Consider the following 6932-nt stretch of genomic DNA (forward strand, 5'->3'; position numbering starts at 1 on the left):
CAGAGTATATATATATACTCCAAAAATGTTGACTAAAATACTGAATATAAACCCTGTTTCCCCAAGTCAACCTCTAGGATGGACAAAATACAAATATATACAAGGTGGAGAATACTATTTATATACATATACAAAACTCTAAAACACAAAATATCCCAAAGGTAGATCTTCGCGTCCCAAGAGTCTCCAGCAAGCTCAACATGGTGTCTCACGTCCTGCATTTGAAAACAACAATATATGTATGGAATGAAAACTGAGGGATCTCAGTATGGTAAAGGTGCCTACATAGATAATATATAAGGTCCCGAGAAAGCCCGAGGCATTTCTAGAACTCCGACAATCCCATATCAAACTTAAAGATTATACTAAACTAGAAATTTCGGTAATATATCTAAGGGATTTTAGTCCTAATCCATCTTTTCACTTTTTGTTTCCTGCAAACCTTCCAATCTCCAAGTGGAACAACCCTCAGCGTCACCTCCGCGGTATGAGGGATCTCTCAGAAAACAAACACAGGCAAAATAGATAAGGAAAGCACAGGTATAGATAGCAGTTACAGTAAATAGATCAGATAGCAATTAATCACAGATAAGCAATTAGGCAAGCCAAAATAAATGAAAACTCAAACAAAACATACAAATGCACATGATGCATCCCTGTCCTACTGGCCATGAGCTCACGTGTCGATTACTTTTCCAGAATCCGACACACCCGGTAGCTAACCCGAATATTATCTTTCTGACATGCATCCACATTCTTGGGATATAGTACTCATCATACTCTTGGGATATAGTGTCCACCACACTCTTGGGATATAGTGCCCGCCACACTCTTGGGATAAAGTGCCTGTCACAATCATGTTATATAGTGCCCGACACATTTTCCAGGGTAAATTGCTCCCACACTCTTTGGATATTGTGTCCGCCACACTCTTAGGATATAATGCCCGCGCATACTCTTGGGCTATAGTGCCCGACACACTTTACAAACAGAGAGAATATAATGCAACATAAGCGGAATAGATTATACGCACCCAATATCCTCATCAAACTCATCTTTAACATACTCAAGATCAAGCATATTCAAGATCAGAAGCAAAATCACAACTCAATATACTCATTTCTCATTCCAACCTCATTATAATCATGATCGCTATATATCATCATCACCTTTATTCATATCTCATACAATCACAATGCCATATCTCATAGTTCAATTATTCACTTCACAAATCTCCCTCAATGTCAACCTAGCTCCCTTAATAGGTTTGCTTTCTTTCCAAAGCCTCAAAGCTAGCGATCTGACCTTAGATATGGATTACAGAAGTTTACAAGCTTTCCAGGAAGGTCAAACAGTAAAAAAAATAGAGTTTTATGTGGAAAAATAGGGCTCGTGCGTACGCATTATTGCTATGCGTATGCACGCACTAGAAAAATTTCCCAGCCTGTGCGTACGATCACAGTGTGTCTACGCACAACTTGTAAAACTTCCAGGGTATGCGTGCACACACCCCTCGTGCGTATGCACGAGTCTCACCAAATGCTCTGGCTATGCATTCGCACAATAGTGTACGTGGGCATACATACCAGAATTTATGATTTTCTGCAAAAATCTTTTTTAAACCCAAACTTCAAATGTGCATAACCTTTTCGTTAAAAATTATTTTTCGTCCGTTGGTCGAATGTTATAAACTTCACGGACCCAATTTTCATTCAAAATAAGTTTCACAAAATTTGGGGGTTCCGAAAGCCAAGTTATGGCCTGCCGAAGTTAGTCAAGAATTCAATTTTTACCCAAAACATAAAACTTCTAGTTTTACCAAAGTTTTCAATTCATACTCAATCAAACCACCACAATTTTCAATATCAATGACCTCTAACCACTTTTACATATCTATCAATCATTCCATAAACATATCAACATCCAAACCCTTTACTTATTCAATAATTCCATGCATAATTTTCCACCAAACTCAACATATGTCACCATTAATCATTAAACATTAACAATTCACATAATTCAACTTATCCTACAGACAATTAGTCTAAGTTTTCACGCAACATTATACATTAACTACGAGAAACCAAAATCATACACCGATTTCTCTCCAAGCTCGGAACACCTCAAAACTCTCCTCTTCTCAAGTTTCCAAATCTCCAAATCCTTACCAAATGAATTTTCAGCTTCCAAGGTTTAAATTCAAGCATCCAACATCCAACAATTTGACTCCAATTCACACAATTCAATATAATTTCATGCAATATCACTATAATCAACACAAGGGCTCACTAATTCACTAATTCACAAGGGTTAACGATTTCTTACCTTATCCACGGATGTTTGGAACAAAATCCAATGATAATCCCACACTAGATCGCACCTAAATCATCAAAACACCATAACCCCTCAACATTCAATACCCAAAATCACAAAATTGAAGGGGGTGAAAACTGGGTGAGAAATTCAAGTTTCTTACCACTTTGTTCCAAAAAATTTAAATAGAATTTCGAGATGAATGCGTGACCGTAGACGGCTCGTCAATCGGAGCTACAGATTGAAAGTTACAAGGATTTGAAGATTGAGTTAAAATGGAGGTTAGGGTTCTCCTCACCCTTTTTATTCCTAGTGTGAATTTGGTTGAATGGGAGGGGTAGTGGCAGAGTGCTTCATTTATATGTTGGGTCTTGGGCCTAAAACGGTCCAGTTCAACCGGTTTGGCCTATTAGCTCAATTTTTGGCTAAATTTTTTAAAATTAGTGTTAAAATTCGTATTTTAAATATTTTACCTCTTCCGATTATAAAATTTAATTTCCTAATTTCTTTGACTAATAATTAATTATTAGTTAATTAGACATTAATTTTCAAGGTCTACAGATTGTGTGTAATTCACTATAATGGTTAATTGGTATGTTTTTCTTTGATATGAATTTTATTTTTTTCCAAATTTAAATAACAAATCGGACCCTCAGATTTAAAGAATAATAAAATTTGTCGAGAAATCTTAGGGTTAAATTTCATAGTGCATAAATCGGAGGGTCTGATTTGTGTTTATCTTTGATATGGATGTTAATTTTTTTTATTAATTTTAAATAACAAATCGAACTCTCAGATTTAAAGAATAATGAAATTTGTAGAGAACTCTGAGTGTAACACCCTTGCTATCAAAATGTCACGCTTCTGGCTGCGCTACTCTGATAGTTTAGGTCTTACGACGACTATAAACATATTTAATACTAAAATAGGAGTCTGTTTAAAACTTAAAACCGTATAAATTTTCAAAAGACTTTTTAGTTGAAAACATAAATACATACTTATAAACCATATACAATACTTACAAAGAATATATATATACATAATATTAACTTACAAAATTAGTGCACATCATAATTCCTATCCCTCTTACAAAATTACAAGAATAGAGGTGAGGAAAAAATTAATATCTAAAACAATACAAAATATCGTGTAAACATAAAACGAAATAAACTCTTCATAACTTCTTCATCCATATCCTGAAAAGAGAAAACCTGTAGAGGAGTGAGAACATCGTCCTCGCTGGTTCTCACTATAGTATTAGAGAATTGCTATAATAAGATACGTAAATAAAACTGTCTTCATGGTACAGTGATCGGTGCTCGTCTTATGTATCTTTCCAAAAGCCAAAGGTTTACATTAAGAAATCCAAAATCCTATTTAAAAGAGAAATCTGTCAATTCTTCAAAATCCAAAACCTTTTCCTTTTGTACAAAATATTAAAAGCTTTCCTAGACAGCATGAATGACCAACCTGTTCCAAGCATAGGTTTATTAAGTCTATGCTGAATCAATTTGGTTTTTCATACTTTACTAAATCACAAACACAAACCAATCACAAACTCTGGCCCATTACATAATCAATCACGGCCTCAGGTCAAAACAACTGAATCAACATCCAATTCACCATAATCCAACCAATTTAAGTCACAAACACAATTAGAAAGGTCCAAACACAATCAAAGCAGTTACATCAAGTATAGCAATTAGCAGTTAAACATATATATTCACATAGGCAAACCAATTACAATATGCTCACCCAAAAAATGTCACATAGATACATATGATGAATGTCTGTCCTATTGACTGTGATATCACTTGTCCGTTGTAGTGCCAATCCCAACATAAAATCTGGTCGACAACTCCTGGATTAGTCTCTCTGTTGCGCATACTCAGGAGGAATAATTTCGAGAGATGAATGCCTTACCCCCTTCTCCATCAGAGGGTAACGTTATAAGGTAGAGTGCGCTACCACCTTCCTCTGGATGCCATATGATTCCGTGGGTTAGTGCCCTACCACCTTGTAACCAGAGAGAAATGTGAATGGGGATCCCAGCTTTGACCCTCACATCTCAACGTAGGCGGGAGATTACCTCGGCCCCTACGCTGGCACCACTATCTCGACAAGCGGGAGACTGCCACAGCCCTTGCCCGAGGCGCATGGTGACATACCAACAATCTCAATAATATCCACAATCAATCAGGCTCAAAATCTTATTTCAACAATCATTCTTGGCCTATTTACTTTCAAATAAAAAAACGTATTTAGTTCACATCTTGCCAAGAACCACTTTTCTCAAGTCAATTTACTTTTTAAAACAGAGCCACTTTCCACAACATCTTTTCAAACTTGGAAATAACTTCAAAACCATGCCAAATTCAAAATCTCTTCTGAAAGACTCAAAATTATTCATTCTAAATCAGGATTTGGTGATAAAATTTTTCAGTAGAGTCTCAAGTTTTTAGGGGAGAATAACCTATCTCATTTTGTTAAATTCATTGAAAATCTCTAAAACCTTAGCTTCTTAATTTAAATAAATAAAAAATAAATTTAAACCAAAACCAAGTTATTTAAACCGAAAACCAATTTCAATTTCATTCTTAAATCTGAAGCATTTCCAAAGGTTCAGAAATTATTTTAGTTTTGCTAAATCAGAATTTAAAGAATACCTTAAACTTTTCCTAAAACGTCATAAAGTGAAATTTGTCAATCGAAATTCAAGTTCTTTTAAATCTACTAAAACTCCTCCAAATGTGCTTATTTAAATCAAATTCCAAAACATAAGTATTTTTATCTTTAAATCGACTTTAAAACATAATTCTTTTCTTAAATAAATCCCACTCAAAATATAATAAATTTCTTAATAAAATAAGTTCAAACATAATTATTTTATCAATAATTCTATTCAAAATATAATTCATTATTTTCTAAATAACGTTTCAAATAAGTCTCGGATTTTATAGAAATTTCGACAGTACGTTGCCTAAAACCTGGACTTTTCTACCCTTTTTGTGTCCCAACCAAACTATTCCGTAACCCTTTCCAACGGGTTTAAGACCAATCAGTTCAAAATCAAGCTGATTCCAAAAATTCATATCATTTTCATATCTCAAGGAAACCGATTCAAAATCAAATCATTCTCAACGAATCAAACCAATTTCCAAAACTTTAAAGAAACAATTCAGAAACTGTCCGTTTAACAAAACCAAGCAATGATCCAAATCCAACAAGCAAGCATATTAATCCAAAATAGCCAGACAATATATAAGACTTTTACAATCACTAAAAAGTGTATTCTTCACATCAATATCCATTTATAACAATTCCAAAATATAAACATAAGTTCTTAGAAAAATATCCCTACCTCATTCGTGATTCAACTACGCGAAAAAACTCCATTTTCTCTCGGCAACGACGGCAGTCGCAACCTCAGCCCCCTAACCACTTTCGCTGCAACCACAGCAACGTAAAAGCGACATGTAACCACCAGAACTCGACCCTACATTACCAAACATCAGATTTTTTAACCAAACACAACAAAATATTAACGCGAGGGTTTTCGAAACATAATTACTTACTGAAATAACAAAACGAAGCAGCTACACTTCGAGCATGACATGTAAGCACCGATACTCAACCCTATGATAGACAACACCGTGACACCTCAGCATAAGATAATAGAACAGCGACTAAAAGGGCTTTTCGGAATAAAAATGCTTACCAAGACAGAGAATTTAGCGGCAGTTTTCGGCGGTAGAGACGACAGAGGCAAGGCGCAGCAACACCCAGCAGCTCCTCCTCCCTCCACGCGGCCTAGACGGTGGCACGGGCAGCCGTAGTAGCGGCAAGCTTCAGCCGCGACGTGGAATGGCGAAACAGTGCCGTTCTTCCCCTCCTCTAGCTCTCCCCTCTTGAACCCTACGCGTCCTTCTCTTTTATGGCGACAATGGTGACAAAAGCAAGCTTAGTGGTGACGGCGGCAGCACACGACGGTAGAGGTCCGCGATGAGAACCACGGCAGCGCCAACTTCGCAGTGAAGTAACGCAGTCTTCCTCACTCCTCGCGGTTCTGCTTTGACGGCGGTTCTAAGGTGGACCAGCGATGACGGCAAGCTGGGTGGTGGCGCAGACAGCTCCCCCTCTCTTCCTCTCCTTCTCCACGGCCCCCTTCCCCTTTCCCTTTTTTCTTTCTTTCCTTCTTTCCTTTTATTTCTTTCTTTCTGCTGACCGTAGGTATGGAGCCAGGGTTTGGGTTGGGAAGTGTGTGTGAGAGAGTGTTATGTTGTGTTAGGGTTAGGGTATCAATTTGAAAATTTTGGGTTTAATTAGAGTAGGATAATTTTAATAAAATTAGGGTATAAAGAGTATTAATTTAAAATCTAATTTAATCTTTAAAATTATTTTAAAAATATTATTTGTTTTTATCAAAATACTAATTCATTCTCAATTAGATACTCCAAATAAAATTATAAGATAATAAGATTAATTTTCTTTATTCCTAAAACTTAAAGTATTAAATCATAAAAATATCAATTATTTGAATTAAATTATATAAACATTCTTATTATTTCATAACTACTAACTTTATAATTTAAATATCCAAACCTCATTATTTTTTAATT

Source organism: Arachis ipaensis, chromosome B6, assembly GCF_059453495.1.
Source record: "Arachis ipaensis isolate K30076 ecotype BB chromosome B6, ASM5945349v1, whole genome shotgun sequence".
Taxonomy (NCBI): Eukaryota; Viridiplantae; Streptophyta; class Magnoliopsida; order Fabales; family Fabaceae; genus Arachis; species Arachis ipaensis.